At 38.4% G+C, this 25,348-nt stretch overlaps 1 protein-coding gene across 1 annotated transcript in view; it reads left to right on the forward strand.

The window, feature by feature from the left end:
* Positions 1 to 25,348, forward strand: part of Cep112 (centrosomal protein 112) — a 384,852-nt gene that overhangs the window by 161,528 nt on the left and 197,976 nt on the right.

Here is a 25,348-nt window from a genome sequence, read left to right on the forward strand (position 1 = left end):
CCTAACCCCTCCCCACAGCCTTAGAAAATCCCTAAGAAATATATTAGTCTCACCCCTGGCTTTTTGTTTTAATCTCTGAGGGCAATCAAGCAGCTGCTCTAATATTTGCTTTCCTGCTATTGTTGCTTTTTCTATGAGACTCTATGTTTGATTAGCTTCCTTGGATGGTAATTGATAAAAATGACTCCAGAGCAAGGCTATTTCCCATCAGGTCTGTTGCTTTTCCTGCGTGCACACACACATGCCTCCTAGCCTCCATCTCTGTAGCCCCTGTTGGAAGCCATTTGGCAGAATAACCCCCAGCTGTGGTAGCATTTGACTCTTCAAACCTATGGATGAAATGTGCACTGTCAGCATGGAGAATTATCTTTATAAATTTCAGATGAAAAAAATCTTATTGGGTATGTATCTTTGTGGTACAATACATTCTTTAGGGTGTATATAATAAAAGGCCTTTAGTATATCCTCTTGAGCAGATTGCTGTGAAATTTTATTAAAGAAAAATTTAAGAGCAATTGACAACAATAAAAAGATAATTTTCTTTTCTAATAAAACCATATCATCTACTAGATCTAAAAGACTTCCTTTTGCCATTGAAACCCAAGCATGCTAACCACACCAGAGATAAGCTCTGGTTATCCTCCCTTCCACAATAATATAATTTCCAAATAGAGAAATCAGTCTTCTGTTATGATATGTGTTTAAGCAATTTTGTAATTATCTAAACATCAAAACATTCTTAATTAAAGAATATGTTAATTTTTGAATGGCGAGCAAGTGGCGGTAAGGCAAAGAATGGGACTTGGTTGTTTTTCATTTGACCTTGGTTTGTCTTTTATTTCAGAGAGAACAATAGGAGTATACTTAATGCACATTTTCTGTCAGTGATATACATTTATGGGGAAAGTGTATTTTGATTGCTTATGTGTTATATGCTTACTAAAAGGTGATTAATGTAGTACGCATGGCCCCACCATAATCATGTGGTTTCTAACAACATTCATTATATTTTTGCTAACAACCTCATTAGAACCTTTAGAAAATATGTGCTTTTATTTTAATTTTCAGTCATATTATTTTTAAAGAATATTTTCAAACATATTCTCCTTCGCATATAAATGTTAACGTTGCCATTGTCTTCCCATAAGGGACATGAGGTTTGGATCAGCACAGGATCTGTTTGCATAGGAAAATTGCATAATAGGTACAATAAAGTCCATTAGCTTGCTTAAATGTCCACTATTTTGGTGCTAGGGTGGAAAGCTGACACACTGGAGGCCAAGTTTATAGGAAATCTTTGTGACTTTGCATATGCCGTTTCTGCCATGTAGGGTGCGGTTCATCTGATCATAACAAAAGGGAAACTTTAGAAGTGTTGTGTGTAATTCAGCCACAGGAATGGTCCAATATGGCTGTTCCCTGGATTTATACTCATCACAGAGTTAACAGTGAAGACTTTGTGGTATACTCAGATGCTTTGGGTTAGGAGATTTCTCATATTTTGTGCCTTTCTTAGAGTGTTTTACTAATTGAGATTGCTGTCATGGGAATGCCAGTAAGCTATGCAAATTTGGACTCAATTCATTCCTGAGCAAAATAAAAATAACTTGGTACACGTTGTTACCTAGTTGTGTCTGGAAGATACAATTTTAAAGAACTTTTATTAATAACTACATTTAAAAATATTACCTTGAATACCATAACACTTGTAATGATCGTCTCTGATGTTTCATTGAGGATATTAACTCCGTTTCCTTCAGGTAGCTACTAAATTTTTATATTATGTCTTTTCATGCTTGTGGCCTAAAAATCTAATGTATAAAGCCTTTGAAGTACTGCTTTGCATTCACAAATTAGAAATACACAAAATAGCTTGATGTTTGTCAAAATAGAAGATTTAAAAATTCACTGTGGTATATGACAGAAAAAAACTCACATTATATCTTAGGTATTTTCTTATATAATTTTTCATTTCCAGAGAGATTTGACTTTCAGTTAACATTTGGCTCACCCGGTTTAGACTTGGAGGCCATTTTGTAAGGACTATCTGCAGTCCTTAGCTACAGAACAGCTCTGCAGTGTCTGTTTTGGATACTGTGGCTTTGTTCGCTGCTGTCTTCCATCAGACCCTGATAATGAGGACATTAGTCAAAACTAAATCATTTCAGCTTCTTCCAAATATGTAGTATATTATATGCTAAAAGACAACCATTACTGCGTGGTTACCCTTTGCAATATGAGTCTTGCCAACTAGGACTTCCTTTGGTGAATATGATTATAATTAGAGCTAATTAGATCTTATCCTAGTTATTCCTCTTTTCTAAGACAATGATAGCACCCAAAATACATCTAAGGACAGTTAGCTGATGCCCTCATTTATTAACTAATTTTTCTATGTGTATGTTTCACTTTACATTCTTTTTTAAAAAAAGCAACAGTATATACTATTGTGTAATAATTTTATTTGCTAAAATGCATATCAAATTTTGTCTCTATTGTTTAACATGTCAGTCTGGGTCTGTCTAGGATCATGTTTTAGAAAATACAACCAGGTTGGTAGAAATCAACACATAGAAATCCTTGATTTTTGTCAAATATTTTTCATTTACCAATGCTCTCTTTCTGAAATTGGAGAATGATTTAATGGATTCAGTCACATCTTAATATAAAGAAAGCTTATAAATATCATCTTACAAAGATTTGTCTAGTATGGCAGTTCTATATGCAATTCTGATTTTGCTTCTTATATTGTCACATGAGGAATTTATTATGTTGAATTGGAAGAAAAATAAAACATAAGTTTCTTTGACTTCTGGTTGTCAGTTGTCAATTCAGGATGAAGAATCTTTTAGAGATTTCTTGTTCTTATCTGTGCATGACCTGAATGAGAGGTCTATATGAATACCAAAAGACAGTTTTGTGGAGCCTTTGTGACCCACCCCAGAGTTGCTGTCACCACCTGAGAATGTCTATGTGACCTGATGCAGGATAAACAGATCAAGAAATCAGGGAAACTGGCAGCCACTGTGAGCCCTCTTCAGGACAGCATCTTTGGAGAAAGTTATTAGTAATGTCTGAAAATATGTTACACCTGTCACTTATGTGTGCACTGTGGATTTTGCATGACATTGGTGTGCTGAATGTCTTTAATATCTTAAGGGGACAATTGTGATTCTAATTATTATTGAACAACTTTTGAATAGTAAGTAGGTAAGTCAACTTAATTTTGCTATATTCAAATTCAGAATCTGCACCTATTGCACATTCTAAAATGTAGAATTTATAGACCTCTACTTTAAAACTTTCCTGAGAAGATATTTATACTTTCAAAGTTATGTTTTAACAACATCGTATTTTCTGTTAATTTGAGTATATGAGCACAAGCTATATTCCCATTTATAATTTGGATTTGTCTAGTGCATTACTATAACTCTTTGAAAGCTTTCAAAGGGTTAATTTAACAATATATGTAATCTGATCATTATTGGTGCACCTACTTATGGACAGTCTTCAGGCTTAAGTAGCATTTTCCTATCAAAAACATCTGACTTTTCTTTGCATACCTAATACTTTCAAAAATGGCTAAAGGTAACATTTGATAATAACTTCATAATTTATGATCAAAAAAAGTTAAGCCATAGATAATGTTAGTCTCTACCCTTGTGAAAAGTTCTATAGTTAAGTGTGAGGTTAACCTGAGGCTTTACTAGAAGCCACAGCAAAAAGGGGAAAGATGGTGATGTATGCGATTCTAATTACAATGATAACTTGTCTCCCTCTCATTTTGGTATAAATTTATGTTATGGGACTGAATACAAAGTATGCCGACATAAAACTGATAATGTTTTCTATATATTAAGCATTTTCAAATATTAGATGGGGAAATGTTAGAATTTTGGAGCATTTTCACAAAGTATAAGTAGTATACTCTATATTAATGAACCTAAATTTCATTTTAATTTCTTGAGAATATCATTTTTCTCAAATCTAAGAACAAAGATACTTTAAGATATCTAACTTCTCAGACGTTGTAAATCATATGAAAGTACATTTTGAGTAACAAATCTACCAAATTCTAGCACTGTCACTTTATTGCTGGGCCTGAATTCTAGTAAAATATCTCAAAGTAGCAATTTAAACATGGCTGAGTCTATAAGTAGGGTAGAAGTTAGCTAATTTCCAAATACTTTTCTTTCTTACATAACATTCTGTTCTCTGAACTGACTGTGCAAAACTGTTAGGGAGTAAAGTCAAATGGTAATCCATTTCATATAAGATATTTATATCTATGTTGAAATGACAAAAGTAGTATTTCATCATCTAGTGTTATTTCCATGTTCTAAAGGAGTAAAGATTTTTAGCTCTTTGGGTCACACCAAACTCATTGCTTAGAAAACCCAAACTATGTGACTCTTTGTTTCCCTAGCTTAATGAGGCAGCTGCTGAACTGTCACCCAGCCTGTTCTTCACCTCCTCTTCTAGTGACACAGTCACATCAGAGTGGCTGCCTGGGCTCCAGCTGTGTACACACCACACTTTGATAGTTGTCCCTGACATGCCCAGCTATTTGTAGTATAGGGAAAGTGGAGGAGAATTAAGTGTGTTTTAAGTGTTAAGAGGATTTTGATGCAGTGTACAAAGTTATTTCCAGGCACTAGAAGGCTGGTGGGAAAGACTTTTCACGTCTCACTTTTATTTGCAAAGAGAAAACAGGACTTTTAGGGAAGATATCTGAAAAAAACTCATTACAAAAGTCTATTCTCTTTAGACATTTTGTCACCATCAATCTGCCAATCTCTATATTTTTAAAGTGTAAGTAGAGATTTCCTAACTAAACCATCTTTTAAAAGCCTGTGGGGGAAATTCTGTATTTTTCTAATACCATCCTAGATCATATAGATTTTTCCAAATAGAAGTGGTGAAAATCTCCTTTTATATTTTGCCATAGATATACTTATGAGAAGATCTCATTTTATTTGGATCCAACAGTGGTTTCTTTTTCAGGTATATTAATAATATGTTGTGTTAGTTGTATGTTATACAAATTAAAATGTGTAACTATTACTATGAATTTAATGAGGCAGAAATATAAGTGGATGTCATATCAAGTAAAGATAATGCTTACAGTTTTAAAAGATTTCCAGATTTCTTTTTCCACTATAGTTCTAAAATTGTTCACCTTATAAAGTACAAACATAAATGAGTCATCTTAATCTTTATCATGGAAAAGGGAAGCTTAAGCAAAATTACAAGCTGTAACAGCTAATTTATTTTTCTAAGAATGATCCATTCCTAGTAGAATTACACAGTGTATCTGTAGTGCTATGCCTATTTTTAAATGGGTTAGTTACCATGGAAACTGCATGCTATGGTATGTGGTCCACTTTTAGATAAAGAATATTCATTTAAACAGAAACCTTATAAATAATAATGTATAAAGTATTCCTTTTGAATTAACAACCTTGTATCAACTAATAATGACTGCTTTAAAATCTTTCTTTTTCTCATTATATTTAATGGGTTTCTTTGGAAATATTAAAATTGTTCTTGAAAAGGAGTTAATTAAATGCTGGAGACAGTTTAAATACAGAGTAGAACATGATCCCTCTATAATGGCAAAACAGTTTAGTGAGGAACCAGAGGTCGTTGAATATAGGTTGCTCCACCACACACATGAAGGCATTATCACATACATGAAGGCATTATTCATAGCGAATGTCTTAAGTGTCCAATAATAATAATGTAGTCTGGTTAGGTCAGCTGGAGAGGACCACATTTCAGTTATGTGAGTATATATAAGGAACTTGGGGTTCAAGACATCAGCTTGCCCAAGGTCACAGAACTAACAAACAGGGCTCTTTACTCTTAATTCAGTGTGTTTTGTTTTTGTTTTTATGTCAGAGTCCCCTCAAAGAAAGATTGTAGGTTTCTGGGAAAATTTGGACATGGCTTATACACGAAGCCTTGTCCAGCAGTGCTTTGTCTCCCATGCTGAGATTATCTGAGTGTTTCCAGTTTGTCTTTCTTTCAGTGACTATCATCCTCAGTGTTGCTGTAAAGCCATTGTGGAATAAGGCTGTGGGTTTCTACTTGCAATAAGCTGCCGTGGGTCTTTATATCTGTGTATGCTTAACAACACCAACACAGGGAAATGTCACTAGTTGTTTCTAGTGTAGCGTTCTTGCTCCTCACCTCTATCTCACTGAAACCACTGAGAGTGTTGGCAGAAATTATCTTTGAGGAGATGTTGGGTGAAAATCTTCTTCCTTGAAGTGTCAGAAAAGCCATTTTTGGCTTTCTGACCCCATCGGTTCTGTAAGGGACATCCCTGAGGTCTTCATTTGTGTAGTTGAGGTAATTTTTCATGACAGAGAAGTTGAAGCCAGAGTGCAGGAAATGATTGGCAAAATGATGATATCATCAAATGTTCAAAGAGCTGGCAAATTGAAGCTTATTAAGCTGTCATTTGGGTTCTATTCTGGACTAATTGGAATCATGCCTGCTTGCATGATATGAATGATATTTAACAACTGTGTCCTTTTTATGACAAAAATGACAGAAATTGATGTAAAAGAGAACTCACACTCATATTTGAAGAGGAAAGAAAGGTACTGCAGGAAAATTGTGGTCCTTCTTTCAAACTAATTTAATGCCATTTAATGTTCTTAAGTAGAAACTTTTTAAACAATAAAAATGGTCTTAAGAAACATAAAATATTGAAATCAGTATTAATGAGTTGGGATTTGAAAGATTTAAAAAATAGTAAACTCTAATTTTTAAAAATTCACTTGTTTTTAATAGTCATTCTATTTGCTGACCTTTCTAATATTTTTGGATATTTGTGTACTAAACAATTGGAAAAAGTGATAGGAAATAAGAAAATATTAACAATTAGACTTCCAGGCTTTGAAGATGTGTTATTTTCCAGTTCATTTGTATTTTTTCCCTTAGATTTAAAATCAAATCAAATATCCTTGTACTATTTGGATATGAAGTAGTGGTATTTCAGAGAATGAAGTTTGAGGCACTAAAAGGCTGAATCTAAGTCCTTTTCCTTGCTTGTAGGCAAAGTTGTAGTGTAGCACCAGTCTCAAGACATGTGTGTGCATATTCAAGTAATACAGTGTTAATCCTAGCACTCAGGCAGCAGAGGCAGGTGGATCTCTTGGATCAAGGCCAGTCTGGTCTACAGACCATGTTCCAGGACAGTAAGGGCTACACAGAGAAACCCTGTCTTAAAAACAATAACAAAAATACAATGACCCCTGAATGAAAAAAAAAATTCCAGTAATCAGGGAGCCAACACTTATGTCCAGGCCCAATTCCAGAACAAGTAAATTTCCAGTAGGAAAATTTGAAAGTTACAAATTTTTGAAAAGTTTAAAATGAATTAGGTAATTTTTTCTAAATATCTCCTATTACCAATTGTTAACCAAAGTTGTGATTTAATATGCAAAATGTATGTGTTATTAATGTTGTCTCAAGAGCCAAATACTTGAAATGTAAGTATTATGTGTACTTATTGGACGAATGATTTGATAGCTTCAAATATAGGCATTCTGGGGTGTGTAGTAAGAGAAGTGAAAGGCAAGGCTTGAAGACCTTTTGCTCCTCATTCTTCAAAGGCTACTACTGAAACTGACCCTTGATAAAAGCCACAGGTTAAAATCTAGGGTGTTCTACATATCATATTACAGTCAGCCCAACAGGTGTTTTAATCTTTGGGTAATACATGGAACACCTTTTTAGTGGCTTTCAAGAAAAAAATCATCACCAATACTATAGATGCATTTTTTCTTTATTTTTGAGAATTTCCATTCATATACATAATGAAATATGATCATAACTACCCTCGTTTCTCCCTTCCAACTTCCAGTGTGTACTCCTAGCACATCTCCTCCCAACAACACCACATATGTGTGTGTGTATGTATGTATGTATATATACACACATATATGGTGTATATGTACATAAACATATATGGCGTATATATACATAAACATATACACACTAAGTCCAATTAGGTCCAATTAGTACTGCCCATATGTGTATGGGTGTATGACCATTCACTGGAACATAGGAAACCCACCAATAGCCTCAACCTCAAAGATTGACTTCCCCACCCCCAGAAACAATGTCTCCTCGGTAAGGGGTGGTGACTAGAGATCATGTACTCGTATGTGCTGGAATTTTGGCTGCCTGGATCTTGTATAGTTCTTGTGCAGGTAACCACAGTTGTTGTGAGTTGAAGATTGCAATGGCCTTGTCCAAAAGACAGCATTGCATAGTCCACCCCAGCCTTCAGTTCTGCCTCCTTTTCCATGATGGTTCCTGAGCCTTGGTAGTGGGGTTAATATAGATGTCCTGTTAGAGGATGAGTACTCAACACTTCAATTAGATAGTCATCTCTCCATTGATTGCTCTTCCTGCACGAAGAAGCTGCTCTGACCAAGGTTAAGACAACCCCAGGGTCTGTGGTTATAAACATAAGTGTGTCAAACAACTTGATAATTTGACCATTTAACAAAGCCCAGCCATAGGCTTTTGACCCGGATTACAGTGCCAGGCATTAAATGCCATCCTGTATAGCAGGCCTCACATCTGGTCAGATAGTGTTTAATCCCATAACAGTTGTGCCACTATTATCCCAGTAGACAATCTTGCCTGGCGTGTTGGTATTTCAGTATAAAGGGTCCAGTGCTGGGTAAGTCCATAGATGTCTTTTCTCCCCATCAGCCTGCAAAGCACTGTGAAAGCTAAATTGTTCGATTCAGAATATGAAGAGTATGTGTTTTACAATTTTTAGTTATTACCTATTCTTATTGCTCTTTGAAATCACACAAGTATGGGTTAATGTTAAAATATGAAGTCCCGCCGGGCGGTGGTGGCACACGCCTTTAATCCCAGCACTCGGGAGGCAGAGGCAGGCGGATCTCTGTGAGTTCGGGGCCGGGCTGGACCAACAGCCTCCAAAACAATACAGAGAAATCCTGTCTCGTAAAAACCAAAAAAAAAATAAAAATGAAGTCCCAATAGAAGCTGTAAAATTATCACTCCTCAAAGGGTAGTACCTCAAGTTTATTTCTATATAAATGTTTATATAAACATTAGCCAAAATTATGAATGTATAATTTTCCTTCAGCATCAACTTTCAACTTTATTAATTACCTGTCTAAGACTTTGAATTCCCTGCTCTGCTAGGTTTTAGACTTGGTATGATAGTGAGTTTGCAAGCTGGGTGACTAAATGGAGCCAAGCCAATTATGATATTTTTATCTAAGGCAGCATCATAGAGACAATAGATAAGGCAATGAAGAAGAGGGGTGAGACCCAGAGCTATGGTTTGATGTGTCACTAGACATCTATGCCACTGAGTTATGTGGACATGAAGGAATAATGCTCAAAGAAAGTTCTCCATCACAAATGGAAATATATAGATGTCATAGGCCTGGATTGTAATGGATCCCAGTGTGATAGAGACAGCAGTATAGGTGGATGCTTCTTTCCGCCTACTAGTTCCCAAATAACGGAAACGGAGACTTAATAGTAACTGTAAATGTTCAGCCAATAGCTCAGGCTTGTTACTAGTTAACTCTTATATTTAAATTAATCCATATTTCTTATTTATGCTTTGCCATGTGGCTTGGTACCTTTTCTAAGTATGGCATGCTCATATTGTTTCTCTCTGCATCTCTGCTGGTGACTCTTCAGGCTCTGCCCTTTCTCATCCCAGCATTCCCAGTTTGGCTTTCTCACCTAACTTTGTCCTGTTCAGCTATTGGCCAACCATCTTGTTTATTAAACCAATCACAGCGACATATTCACAAAGTATAAAGGAGCATTCCACACGGAAGAGAATCAGGAGATATGCAGTGCTTTAATTGGAAAGTGAAAGAAATAGAAACAGAAAAAATGGTCAAGAAAGAGAACCTAGAACAAATAATTAATAAACTGTAAATCGTGCCTGACATCAAGATTGCTGTTGGGATTTGAAATGGACACATATTTTTAAACAACCCTCTCCATGGTAGGTCATTTATTTCTAAACTGTAAACTGCAGACATAGAACAGAAGTAGACTACTGTACCAGATGAGCAAAAGCCTATGAAGACTGATGCTGCCTCCCATAATTCTGCAGTTGGACATGGATTGAGAGATTAAGGATCCTGTAAGGATCCAGGAAATAAGGCTCAGATGAGTGAAGCACCTGGGCCATTAGTAACTGAGTAAACCATAGATTACAGGTAGAGATGCTGGTGGTGTGGGGGAGAATCACAACACACCACCCTGCCTCTCCAGTCCCATTGTTGCTTTTGAAAGCAGTAAGTTTTCAGGTTCACATGACACTTTGCTCAAGTTGGTAGCAAGAGAGGCTTTATACCTCTCCTGAATATGGTTGACTGCCCCAGTCATCCAGCAAAGTACAAATTCAGTTCTAGCAGGAAAACAAAGCAGGCTTTTCTTGGGTGTCTCTTTAGGCCAGGGTTTGGGGAGTCGAGAGCAGAGGGGGAACATTCAGCACCCACTTACAGGTGCAGAGGTCAGCAGAGCTGGGGGAAAATCCTTCTGTGAAGGGTACTCGCCAGGCAGTTGAGCAAGTGGAGGAAGCATTACAAATGAGGTAATGGCTACTACCTGGTTATCTCTCTGCATCTCTGGTCAAATGATAGAGCATGGCTTCCAGAACTGGGAAGTACTCACTGAAGTGAAAATCTGAACATTGAGCTGGAAATGAGAATACAGCTACTGCAGAGGCCATGTTGTAACATTCACTTGAATTTAGTTCTTCTCATAAGCTGAAACCCATTATATTAGAAAATGAAACTGGGTGTGTGAAAGAGAATAAAGGGCAGTGGGATTTGCATAACCATCATCTCCCGTAGTATGCCAAATGGAAGTTTGTCAAGTTTGTCCAGAGGCTTGGGATTGGGGATGGGTGACAGAGATGCCAATAGTAGGGAGATGCAGACAAAACAGGGAGATGCTTTGAGAAGAGAGGTTCACCCAGTTTGAAGTTGTCACCAAGGCTAATCACCAGTCATCAAGAGACAGAAGAGGAACATGAGCCTTTCCTTGGGAAAACAACCCTCAGAGTTTTCCTATCACCGAAAACTTGGGGGAAGGTGGGAGGCTGCTTGAGCAACTGCTTACGGGCTAAATAATAGGTTTCTTCTCTCTCAGATTGGAGCACACTGTTTGAGTCAGCTCTCCAGCTCTTCATTCTGCTTGAGAATGCTATTCCCGTTGCTATGCCCCAGTCCCTACCCTGGCATCCTGTCTGCGGAGTAGCTTCCATGAGTGTCATTGCAGGGCTGGCTGGCAAAGCAAAAGTTGTTTACTGTAGGGTTTGACTAGCTGTTGCCATGTGCATTTCTAGTGTTCACAAGTAGCTGGTTGTAGGGCGGTGAGAAATTTCTACATCTGCTTCATAAAGATGAATATTTTCATTAAAATATGATATTGTTGTAGAAATATAACTATTTTCAGTTACAAATGGCCTAATTTTTCCTGTACATTATTTAGCTTTGACAATGGGAATTGAGCACATACTATATGACCAACCCTGTCCCATATGTATTTTCTAGAAGGAGGTACTATGATCTCAGTCTTCATAGATAGGAAGGCAAGCCCAAACAGTTGTTGTTCTTATATGAAAAGATAGGATTTGAACCCAAGTCCATCTGACTGTAACACCATGGACTCTTTCTCACCTGCACCACATCGTGGATATAAATTACAGGCATACCCATCGGTGGGAGACATTTTTGCTGCTCACTGGAGAGTTGTGGTTAACCTTCATAAATATTGTGAGGGCAGTTTTAGAGAACAAATCAAATTGACATGTCAGGACTCTTTAGATGAGGGGATGCTTGAACCCCTCCTTCCCAAACGTTAGTGAATCCTCACCAGCATTTCGCTCTCAGCGTCACACCTCTTTCCTTTTGCATAGGCAGTAATATCAGATTGTAGTCGCAGGCGCAGTGTTTCCTCCTGTGCACCGCTGTCTCCTCAGAACCCTATGGCAGCCCGTAGATTGTGCTCTGGAATGCTTTTAAACATTAATTTGCTTTGACATGACTTGGTGCACAAATTAATTATTCAGGCACATATTGTTCCGAGTGCATGAAAAGAACGAAGCTGTAGTGGAACACATCCTAACTACCACATGTGAACTGTAATGTTACAAGCAATTCAACTGTTAAAGAACAAAAGCTGCCAGCAATAGCCACTCTGAATTGAGCCAGTCCCACAGAATTAGCATAAACATGTGAAGCAATCAGAAGAGTTTGGACTTCCTAGAGCAAAGTGTCCTTATTCTTATCTAGTTCTAAAAGAATGTGAAATAAACTATTCATTTAACCAAGTATAAAAATATGTCTGCTATGCAGTTATCATCATGTGTCATTAATCTGAAAATACTGCAGAAGCTCTGACAAATTAAAAACACAAGGATGTGTCTGCAAGGGTTTCTGTAGCCATTAAAAAGCCGCTTCACCTCTTAGGCGAGCTCTTTTATGGCAACTTCTTGCTCAGTGTACTGACATCTTCAAAGGCTTTGACATCTGTCGGCCTTTGAACTACCATTAAAAAATATTATCCCATTTCCATTCTTTTATGCCCATTTTTTTAATTATAGCCCTTCTTTCAAGTTGGGAACATGGTTGGTTTAAATGATGCTGTCCTTTCGTTTTCAGCCACCCAGCTGCGGTTTGAATAAATTGATGTAGAATCAAAGGCGGGACTTTAAAGGAAAAAGGTTTGATGGACTTGGACTCCGAACCAGATGAGGTTTTATGATGAAAAGGGTTTAATCCCAGCACAGGCATTGCTTCTATCAGCTGAGCAGTACAAAGCAATTCATATATATAGGTTCACGCGAAATGATCTATTTTTTTAACAGCACAGATCTCTTCAGGACTTGCAAATGTGGCATTAGCTAATATTCAGAGAGCTGATTCCCTTTCATCCACCAGAAGCTTATGATTATGGTACAGTTCTCGAATTGGAAATGAGAGCTGCAACACAGATTTAAAGCTGTGCTGTCTGATTTGTATTCAACATACATGTCACTGCGGGACAGGCTAGTCTGGGCCAAGCTGGTTCAATACAAGGAAAAACAGTTTCATCATCTGAGAGTCTTAGTCAAAAATATCAGCAGCTAATTAAAACAGCAGTCCCATGACTATTAGCGAGGTGTTTGGTTGATTGGAATCTCTTAGATTTGACAAGAAGGATTTGGAGCCTGAGCCTCTCTGTTATTGCAATCTTCTTGCAGTGTTAATGTGTGCAGGCATATTTCAGGCTAATGAAGTACAATCTATTAAGTCAAACTATGTTTAAAGGGAAAACAACTTTAAAACACTTACTCTGCATTAAATAGTTCTCCTTATCTGATTATTGATCTGGAAAAGAAGCCACTTGTGAAAGCAGATTCTAACATTGTCTTTGTTCAATATACTACTGAATAATAAATAAATAGTACCTTGAGCCAAACAGCTAAGTAACTAAGTAAGTAATTTAGGATAATTATAAATGTAGAATGTAGATTCAAATGAACTTTAAAGTCAAAACTGATTATGTTTTAATGTTCTTATGGTCACTTGGGATAAATTTTTAAATAATTCATTAACAAATTTTCTCAAATGTGTACCTATGTTGTATTAGTAATCTGCATTCTGTTTCTTAGAATAAAAAGTGTCTTTTCCATTTGCTTAGAAGATTTGGTACCACGTGATGCCATATAGTTAATAATTCTGTAGTGTTTTCCATGGTCTTAAAATAGAACTTCCATTTTTAACTATAAATTAAACTATAAACCGCAGTTAGAACAAATTCTTGATGTATAATATTAAATTAGCATTACAGAAACCCTTTGGGGAAAACTTGTATAGATGGCCATTAGTGGGCTGCCACAGATTCTAGAGTGTTTTATTTCTCTTTCCCCTTCTCCCCTTAGAAGAAAGCATGGAATATAACACTTCCATGCAGATTTCACAGTGAATAAATTTTGACCCAGCTTAAATTCTGCAGACTCACAATGTCCACTGGTGCAGAGTTCTCATGGTGCAAACTCTCTGCTCTGCCTTTAGCCCCTCCTTAGTACCAAGTTTCACTGCACAGCAACTACACCACCTTGCACTGCTTTCTTCTGAGCCTAGGTTTTCTCCACTGCCCCACAACTAACTATCCTACCCACTGAAGCCTGAATCTTCTGCTTAAGCCCTAGTCTACCTGCTACTTCCTCTTCTTCATCTTTGTTTTCCTTCTTTGTCATTAGTTTCTCCATCATTCAGTGCTGGAATCCAAACCCTTCACTTTTTTCTCATGCTTCTAGTAAGTGGTCACCGGCATTTCATTGATCTTAAGTAACAGCTATGTGCTAAACCCTCCAATTGCCCATCTCTCATTTCAAATGTCTACCAACCTTTGGTGTTCTGCTTGCCCCCTTTGGCACCCACTTGGCCTCTTTTGCATCCTCTCTTAGCTTGCTCATAGACATCTTCCAGTCCACACCTCCTGTCCAGAGGTGAGGCCTTCACTCCTTACCTTCACCATGTCTATACGGAAGCATGGCTATATACTCATACTGAAGCTGACCTTGGTGTCTTTTCCTTTCTTTCAATGGTTTTTTTCCTTTCTTTTAATCCACTGACTGGTAAGGGTTACAGATTCAGCCCCACATAGGGCTCTCAACTTCTATACATTTCTCTAATCTAAACCTTCACATTTATCTCCATATTTTCTTACTTTCTTGTTCTTTTTGAGACAGCAAAGTGATCTTTTGTGAAGTATAAATTGGATTAGAAAACTTTCAAGTAAAATGCTCCAGTTGCCTCTATTTAAAATAAACCTCAAATTTCTTAGCATCGTCCATACTATGCTGCATGGCCTGGCCCTGTGGACACCGTCCCAGCACCATGCACCATTCTCTACCATAGTAGTTGCAAGTATTGTAGCACTCTAATGTTTGTACTTGTGTATGTGGTAAAATGTTTGACTATTTCCCAAATAAACTTAGAAGGAACCTTAGCAATTTTCCTTACTTCTGCTTACCTTTTACCCAAAAGACTCCTGTGTGGACAGTGGCCTCAGCAAACACTTTCAGATAACTCTCTTATAAAGGCAGATTCACAATCAGTAAGAGCAAAAGCAACTCTGGGTGACTGCTGGGAGGGGCAGACTGTCAGTTCATCTCGGGTGTAGGGGACACACAGCTTGCTGTGCTCCTGGGGAAGCCACAGTTCTCCTCAGGCTTTGGCCACTGTTCTTTGCTGGGATGCAGTGTGCCATGCTCACTATCTCTCTGATGTAAGACAAAGTCAACCCATAACTGCTGGGATGGTGCTATTTACATGGCTGTATCTTACAGAGGAGGGACTACAGCTCATCTGTGTCACATCATGAGGACCTCCTGGGGGACCTGGACTCAGTATTGATGCTTAGTCAATGAATGGGCGAATGCACAGCCATAAACTAGAGCATTCTGAAGGACTTATTTCATCCCTGAGCTTTGCTTCTTTATGTATTATAGCTTGTAAACCCTCTGAATTCTAAAATATGTAGATTTTATTAAATCACCAATTAATAATGAGTTCAGCATACTGGCTACCATTTGGGTAATAAGAAAAAAAAAACCCATCCAAACCATTGAGGGCATCCTTAGTTAGGTTTAGTCATTAACAGATGAAATGCAAAAAAAATTATTAAGATACACTTTAAACATGTAGGGTAAAAGGTTAAGGAGCCTAACTGTAAAATAATGTGTGGAGTATGGTTTTTAAAGTGAAGTCCTCTGAGCCGTGTAAAAGGAAGCTAAAACCATTTTAAAATTGGACTAATGGGCATAGGTGTCAATTCTGTCTTCTGGCAGAGACTACTCTGTGGGCAGTGTTCTTGTCTTCCAATCAAAGAATATACTTTTCCTCCTTTAATGTTTTCAACAAGTATAAAACTATTTTTTATCCATATAATTTCTGGCAGAGGTTGTCGTACCTATAATTAGGGACAAAAGTCCCCCATGCTGAAGGTCACAAGGTCCTGCAAGAAGCAAATTCTGCTAGGTTGTCTAGATGTTAAAATGGCACTTCTACATGACTTTAAGTTTTTCTCAATGGTTTACATTCATATCTTTAAAATGGGGTCTGGTATGAAGTATGTCATTAATTTTGTGGTGTCCTTGTGATCATAGACATTGATGTGGTTTTATCTTAGGGACTTTTATAGATGCATCTCTGCTGCATAAACTAAACTCAGTGTGTAGAAATAATACTCTCATACATTGAAGTGTTTCCACGGAAGGACAAATGTGGCAACTGTGTCATGGTGAACGGCTGTACCACAGAACCGTCACTTGTTCTTTTTATCCGTGTCCAATGGGTATGATGTTATAATTAGGGATAGTTATTTGGCAAAGGGAACATAATCTGAGATCATCTTCAAGAACTCCTTTAACTCTTCTCCAGGCAATAAATTAACTTTCATGGGGTAAAATAATAAGACGGTTGTTTGAAGCTACGTCTGATGGCCAAAGGGAAAACATACACACATGCTTGTGTTCGTGCATATGTGCACTCCCCCCCACACAGCCTTTTCTCTGCTTTGCCTCTGAAGTTAATGTGTGAGCTTAGCAGTGTCTGTCCTCATAAAATGACACAAAGGGGAAAAATACATCAACCATAACAAAGTCCCATTGCTCTGAGTTCCCGGGGCTTTTCATTTCTTAGTCCTATTTTTGTTGTTTTTACTGTAATCATAAATGTCCCTGTTTGAGATTGAGTTTTTTGCAATTGCTAATGCTCTTTTATTAGCTGTGATCTGTTTTGAGTGATCAGAAGATTTTATTACTTGAATTAGAAAAGTTAAGGTGACTAACCAGCTGTGAGCACTTGATATATATTGTCTCCACATCATGGGCAGAGGTATGAGGGTGCCATGCCCTCAGAGCAGTTTGTGAAAGGTTACTAATTGCCCTTTTGCAGTGTATGACTCTAAATCAGAGGCTGAAGGCAGACAGTCTAGCCTGTGTCAAAAAGAGACCCCAACGCTCTGAGCTAGGTCTTCAGCAGTAGCTTGTTACCACTGTCCAGGAAGGACAAGTCATGCACTTGAAGTTGAACTAATACAAGCTATTTTGGGCACCTTATCTGCCTCCAGGAGGTAGCTCCTTTTATCTAATTTAATTTTTCTGTTTTTAAAAATCATTGACTCAGCCGGGCGGTGGTGGCGCACGCCTTTAATCCCAGCACTCAGGAGGCAGAGGCAGGCGGATCTCTGTGAGTTCGAGGCCAGGCTGGACCGACAGCCTCGAAAACAATACAGAGAAACCCTGTCTCGTAAAACCCAAAAAAAAAAAATCATTGACTCATTCTTCTATAATTTTTAGTTTTTAAGTGTATGGGTATTTTACCTGAATGTATGTCTGTTCATCATGAGGTTCTGGTACCTACAGAGGTCATAGGAGGGCATTGGACCCTGGAACTGGAGTTATGGATGGTTGTGAGCTTCCATGTAGTTGCTGGGAACAGACTCCAGGTCCTCTGCATGAACAGCCAGTGCCTAAAGCTGAGCCATCTCTCCAGTCTCCAACCTAGGATCACTGTTCTCTCAAACAGTGCAGTACCAAGTTGAGTTTGTGATCAGAGTCCTTCTACCCCCGTCTAATCTACAGAAGAGATGTTCTCTAACTACTTGTTGCTTAGTTTAGCTTTTACTTGTTTCTGTTGTTGAAAAATATACTGATATCTCTGGGTCTTGATTTGATGTCTTTGGACAATGATTGGCACTTTCTACTGGAAGCAAAGAGTTGTGTCACATGCTACCCACTGTCCAACCTTCTTTGCCAACACTGTGCAATTAGATTTTTCCACTTCTGTTGTTAACAGTATGATGCTAAGTAATAATTCTAAACTCCTATATTATTCTAGTATTTTTAGGCTATTACTGAAGGGCCTTGGTTTCTATCCAGGTTGGGGATAGGAAAGTTGTTCCTTGTTTCTTGGAACTCTTCTGCTATCTGTGTAGTCGCTTTCAGTGTTGAAGTTGCTAACATTTTCACATTCTGATATTTACTCAGCATGATTGCTTATCAGAAGTGAAAAGAGGTACACATACTCAAATGACAGAGGCAGGCAAATCTCTGTGAGTTCAAGGGAAGCCCGCTCTACATAGCAAGTTCCAGGCCAACCAGGGCTATAAAATGAGACCTGTAAAGAGAAGCCTTCCCACCAGCCTGGTTCCAGAGCTGCACCACTCCCAAATAACACACAGGAGGCTATATTAATTATGAAGCTGTTGGTCTTGCTTGTTTCTTACTGGCTAGCTCTGACTTAAGTAATTACCCCATAATTGTTAATCTAAGTATTTCTCTTACCGGAGAACTTTCCGGGCTTCCTACCCCATGGCGTTACATCTTGACTCCTGTGTTTCTCCTTCCCAGAGTCCTCCTGGACTCCTAGTCCCACCTATCTTGGTTCCCTATTGGCCAACAGTGCTTTATTGACATATACACAGGACTTCCCCCATCAGAGACCTTTCTTTAAAAGAAAAAGAAAAGCTGAAAACAGGGCATGGTGATAGAACACTTGCTTTACATGCATAAGACCCCATGATAGATCTCTAGCACAAATAAATCCAGAAAACAGTAAGTAATTTATATATATATATATATACATATGTATATATACATATACATATATGCTTGTAAAACATTTTTAAAAAATGTTGATCCATCATTTCCCTCTGCCCACTGTTATGACAGTTGGGCCACTCATAGGAAGAAATTTTTGTACCAGGTACCAGAGATGTTGTGATGTTCTTGTACCTGTTTCGGTTCGTGTTGGTTTCTAATGGCCCATGTTGATATACCTAACAGACCTGTTTCATAGTCTCATAGTTTTCATTATACTTATCATTCGTGGTGTCTTCCTTTTCCTTTGACTAGAATTCACTATTGTTGTTTGTCCTAGTTTGCTTTCCTGTTGCTGTGACTAAACACCATGACAAAAAAGTAACTTGAGGATGAAAGGGTTTATGTCTTACAATTTAGAGTCCATCATCGGGGTGAGCCAGGACAGGAGCTCAAGTCGAGAAGCTGTAGGCAGGAACTGAATGAAGCAGGGACCATGGAGGAATGCTGCAGACTGGCTCACTTCCAAGCTTGTATCCACTTCCCTTTTTCTATATCTCAGAACCACCTGACCAGCTGTGGCTCTGCTCACAGCAGGCTGAGCCCTCCCACCTCAGTCAACAATAAATAAAATGCCACACAGGCCTGCAGTAGACAAATCTGATGGAGACATTTTCTCAACTGAAATTTCCTCCTCCCAGGTGACTTTAGTTTGTGTCAGGCTGACAGAAGTTAACTAGCACACCATCATACTTCAGAGGGATAAATTACTTTCTCAGACAGGCCTGGCTGTCAGTCTAAGACTTTCTTTCATTGCTTTCCTGGCTTTTATCAACTATTTTCTTTATTTGCCCTATAATTTGCTATATTACAGTTTAATTTCCCAGAAAGTGATGGGAAATCAACTTTTGGAGTCATTGGGGAAAACTGATATTCACCCTCATACTTTATAATTTGTAGAACTCATTGTAAAGGAATGATGACTACCAGGTCCTCAACCTAAAAACAAAGAAGCCAAGGCCTAAAGTTAATGGGACAAGATGCAGATTTGTGGTAGCATTATATAGCATTGTTACGTTAACAAACATGAGTGAGAAACCCAGTTATCTTATTTTGGAAAGAAGGTTGGAGAGAAGGGTGGCATATAAAGCATATTTCACTTAAAAAGCACTGACTTTGTAGTACAAGTAGACTAATTGAAACAGACTGTCATTGTAGATCCCAATTAATGCGTCGATTTCATATGATCGTGGGCTCGTGAAAAGGAAGGACCACTGACTCCTGCCCTTAATCTCTCCAAATGGTGAAGCAAAACTGATGAAAATACACAGGAAAAGTAGGGTTGTCCCCAGAGCAGATGTCATTATCAGCACAGTAATCAGATTAGATCTTTCACAGTATAGAGACACTGAAACTTGAGATTGTCATTTAACCAAAATTAAAATTCTAATATTAAATAATTGTCATGTTAAACTTGTTGTGTTTCACTGAGACCCTGTGAAAAGGAAGAGTGTTCCAGGTTGAGGTGCTCCCCAGCTCCCTAGGAGAAGGAATTGACAATTTGCTTTGGAGGAAACTTACACAGCTGACACCCTCTCATAGTCACTTTTCTATTGCTGTGACAAAATACCATGATCAAGGCAATTTACACAAGAGTTTATTTGGGTGTGGCTCCAGAAGGGTAAGACTCTGTAGTGGCTGAGTGGCTGCACGGTGGTGCCTGGAGCTGGAAGCTAAGAGCTTAGATCTTGAGCTGTAAGCAGGAAGCAGAAAGAGCAAACCAGAAATGGCACTAGACTTTAAACTCTCAAAGGCCCCTCCAGTAGCACACCTCCTAAGCCTCCCCCAGACAAGTCCACCATCTATGGAGGACATTAATTCAAACCACTACAGACTACAGACTCTTAGATAGCTTACAAATTAAGAAAAAAGAAAAAGGAATGGGAGCTCATAAACCAGCAAGAAAGAATCAGAAAAAAACCACAATGTGTGAAATATCTAAAGAAATAAAAGACGAACCAGAAAAAGAAAATGGGGGAGAAACTAGGAGCTATCCAAAAGTTTCAAACTAAGTTTAAAAGCAAAACTTTTCAAAATTAAAAGTATAACAATAATTTCATTGGAGAGATTACAGTAAAGATTATATGCAAAAATAGAATTGTGAACTAGGAACTGGATCTTGAGAAATCAGCCGCAATACAACATAAAATCAATGGAGAGAACAGAAAAGCAGGAGCTGTGAAATACGATGAAGCTGACTCTCACCTTGGTCCTAGAAAGGAAACAAGGCAGATGTGGTATTGCTGTGATTGGTGTCTGAGCATTTAAAAGCGCTGATAACAGATACCATGACACAGACCTGAGAGAAGCAACAAGTCCTAAGTAGACGGTAAATAAATACAAAGCTTCCATCTAGACACCTCACAAAGAACTAAATTCAGAATTCAAATAAAGCACTTGAAAATAGGCAGAAGGAAAAGGCTCCTGCAAAGCAATCCTGTAGCAGTGGTGGAAGCTGCAAGAGAATGGCATGAAATCAGCAGAGCCAACCTGCAGCCATGTACTCAATGGCACCCTGCATATAGTAGCATGTGTGTCAAGCGTGCATTGATTTTGACCAGAGGGTCAGCAGATGACTCTACATTTAAGACCTTTGTCCTTCACTGTGTTTTTTTTTAAAAAAAAGTATCTCAGCTGCTATGTGTGAGTTTAAAAGACTGGCCTACTAGGTGTAGGCCATCACATCCAGCACCTTGATCAGGCCCTCTAGTTTTTGGTTTCCACCATATTAACTTAGGAAAGTTGGTTCTGGGGCTCAACCTCAGGTCATCAGACTTGGCAGCAAATGCTTTGACCCTGAACTATCTCATGATCCCAGCCATTCTTGATAAAGATCTATGAGTGGTAACTCTCTCCTTCATATTTTGAGTCTGGTTTCTTTGCACCATGAGCATTGTTAATGAGGAAATTCTAGAAGTAATACTGATGATAGTCAGTATCATGACTTCTAGCTCATATTTTAAAGAAATCCTATCTTTGCTATAGTAAGAGATAAAAGAAAACAGATGATACAAGGGTTGAAAAGCAAGAAATAAAACTATCATTATTTATAAGTAGCATAAATAATAGTTTGACAGTCCCAAGTCTATTGATAATTCATCAGGATGACTGACTGTAAAATGAATCAGAATTCAAAAATCAACATTTTATGCATTACTCATAATAGACAACATAATAAAAAACACTACTCAACAACAGTATAAAAATACAAACTTCCCCCAAAATAAATCCAACAAAGTAATTGCCTTCAGCATTTCTTCACCAAGGTGCCTGAACAAGGTACAGTTCTAGCTTGGACAAGCTCATTTAGATTAGTTGTTCCTTCCTCCCTTCCTCCCTCACTTCCTTCCTCCCTCCCTCCCTGCCTTGTGATACTTGCTTTTGATTTGTATTTCCAAAAGGGAAACGGTAGATTTATTTCCTGTTAGCATTATAACAACTTACAACAGACTCTTATCTTTTTTAAATTTTTTAAATTTATTTTAGAAGCACTATTTACATATCCATCCCCCATTCCCTCACCCTTCCATCCTCTCATGCTTCTCACCAACCCCCCAACCAATCCCCACCCACTCCCCAATGAGGCCCTCCACAGGGGATCATCAAAGTCCATCACATTATTTGGGGGAGGGCCAATAGTATCTGGACTGCAATAGTATCCCTCCATAGGGAATGGAGCTCCCAAAGCCCATTTGTGATCTAGGGATAAACACTGGCTCCACTGTTAGAGGTCCCATAGACTGCCTTGGCCTCCTAGCTGGCACCTACATTCAGAGGGCTTGGTTCGGTCCAATGCTGATTTCCAGCTTTACAACTAGGGTCTCCGTGCTTTCTTTAGGTCAGATCAACTAGTTCTTCAGGTTTTCTCCAGCACCATCTTGTCTCCCTTACTCAACTCTCCTCCCTCTCTGCAACTGGATTCCGGGAGAATATCATTTATTGTTTAGCTGTGGGTGCCTGTTTCTGCTTCGATCTGCTACTGAGTGAGGGCTCTAGGAATGGTAACCAAGGTAGTCATCAATCTCATTATAGGGGAAAGGCATCAAAGGCAACCTCTCCACCAGTGCCTAGATTTTTAGTTGGGGTCATCCCTGTGGATCCCCTAACTATTCCCCTGTGCCAGACCTCTCTCCAAACCTGCACTGGCTCCCTCTATCATGGCATCTCCTTTCTTGCCCTCCTCTATTCCTCCCCTGTCTCAGTCTTCCTGTTTTATTAATTGTCGATCTCAATGTCTGTGTTACTGGTGTCATGTTCAGGAAGAGGTTTCCTGTACCAATTCCTTCAAGGTTACCTCCCACTTTCTCTTCTAAGAGGATCAGTGTGACTGGATTTATGTTGAGGTCTTTGATCCATTTTGACTTAAGCTTTGTGCATGGAGATAGATATGTCTGCATCCAGTTATGCCAGCATCATTTGTTGAAGATGCTTTCTTTTTCCATTATATAACTTTAACTTCTTAAGGCATCAGAAGTATGTTATTTTGCAGTTCTGAAGATGAGAGTTCTGGAGTTAATCTTTCAAAATTAAAATTGTTGAGATAGCTGATTCCTTCTGGCTCTTCCAGGGGAGAAATGTTTCTTACTTCTAGCTGCTAATGACTCAGAATTTCTGGAGTGGCTCCATGTCCCCATTCTTCCTTCTGTGTCCATTGTACCAGCAACTTCACTCCACTCTTGACATTATGACATCTCTGTTACAGAGCCTTTGTGATGACATTGAGCCCCTGTGCACAGTTCAGAAAAACATCTCATCTCCAGATTAGTTATTTATTTCATTTTTTGAAACAGGATATCACTATGTAACCCTGGCTAGCCTGAAACTCACTATATAGACCAGGTTAGCCTTGAATTCATGGGGATGTGCCTGCCTGCCACAAGACCAGCCAACCTCTTTGTATTTTAAATTAACTTCTAATGTCCTTCTAGTTAAACTGTGTACAGTATCACAGTTGCAGGTGTGGAGGATTATAACATCAAATGACATCTTTGGGAACAGGAGGCTGTTACTCAGTTTGCCACAGATGAGATGGCAAATGGCTGATTTGCTGTTTAAAAAGAGCTTCTCTTCATCTCCTAAATCAGTGCTTGTCACCCTTCCTAATGTTATGACCCTTTAATACAACTTCTCATGCTGTAGTGACCCCAACTACAAAATTGTTTTTGCTGATACTTCATAACTGTGTTTTGCTACTGTTATGAATTGAAATATAAATATGTGTGTTTTACCATGGTCTTAGGTGATCCCTGCAACTCAAATATTGAGAACCACTGCAACAGTCTCTCTCTATGTAGGAACTGAGTATTCTGGGGTAGTTGTGATAAGATTCTTTGAAGTCTAAGAATGAGGAAGGCATATTTTGCGATCATAGAATCTCCATCAGAATTCATGGCTTCCTCAGATTATTTTTACATTTTCTTTTAGAGAAGAGCTTTCTGGGTTTTATTGTTTGTTTTTCTTTCTCTGTATTAACTACATGTACAAATTAGGATGGTTCCTTTGAGAGTGTGTTAGTAGTCTCATCTCTACCTGGTTTTCACATGTTTATAGTGTCGGGGCCCAACAAAGAGGATATGTAGATAGATGGGATACCTGCTGAAGCCCTTTCCCACCAGTAAGCTGGAGGTGTCACAGCTTTTAGTGCAGCGTGAACTTACTGCCTCCCAACCCAGAGAGCTATGAAAGCTCTTCCCAGTTGATGAAATGTTTTCCCAACTGTTTTTGTTTCTGTGGCTGGCTTTGCTTCATATGTCTATAGTTTCATTTATTTAAGGTGTCTTCTTGGAAGTTTACTAAATTAGTTAATGGTTACTAAAAGCAGACTTTTAAAAACTGCTGTGTATATTTGTTATATCTTTCTTGGTTATAATGAGCTACTATTGACAAATAATTGTATGTATTTAAGATATATAATGATGTTTATTTTTTTCTCTCATTGTGAAGTGATACTGTACTGTTAATCCATAAGCTACTTAGTACTCCAACATTGTTTTTGATGAAGGAACACATGAGATTTGATAGATTAGTAATTTCAAGTACACGCTATAGTGTAGTTAGAGGCACATGAATATATTAGTTGCCAGAATTTGATCATCTTTTATAACTTAAACCTCTGCCCTGTATCCAGTATTTCCATGTATTCCTTCTGCAAACCAGTCTCAGACAACTACAATTTTATTTTAGATTTCACACAAATAATGTATTACATTGTCCAGCTTATTTCATTGAGCATTGTTACAGTGTCCTCCAGATTCATCAATGTTGGCTCAAGTGTAACCGAGCCTGTAAGTCATGTGGACAGTGTGAGTATGTCCTATAAGTCATGTGGACACAGTATGAGTGTGTCCTGTGGGTCATGTGGACACAGTGTGAGTATGTCCTGTAAGTCATGTGGACACAGTGTGAGTATGTCCTGTAAGTCCTGTGGACACAGTGTGAGTGTGTCCTGTGGGTCATGTGGACACAGTGTGAGTGTGTCCTGTAAGTCATGTGGACACAGTGTGAGTGTGTCCTGTAAGTCATGTGGACACAGTGTGAGTGTGTCCTGTAAGTCATGTGGACACAGTTTGAGTGTGTCCTGAAAGTCATGTGGACACAGTGTGAGTGTGTCCTGAAAGTCATGTGGACACAGTGTGAGTGTGTCCTGTAAGTCATGTGGACACA

The sequence above is a fragment of the Mesocricetus auratus genome, unplaced genomic scaffold, assembly GCF_017639785.1.
Source record: "Mesocricetus auratus isolate SY011 unplaced genomic scaffold, BCM_Maur_2.0 Super-Scaffold_100007, whole genome shotgun sequence".
Classification (NCBI taxonomy): Eukaryota; Metazoa; Chordata; class Mammalia; order Rodentia; family Cricetidae; genus Mesocricetus; species Mesocricetus auratus.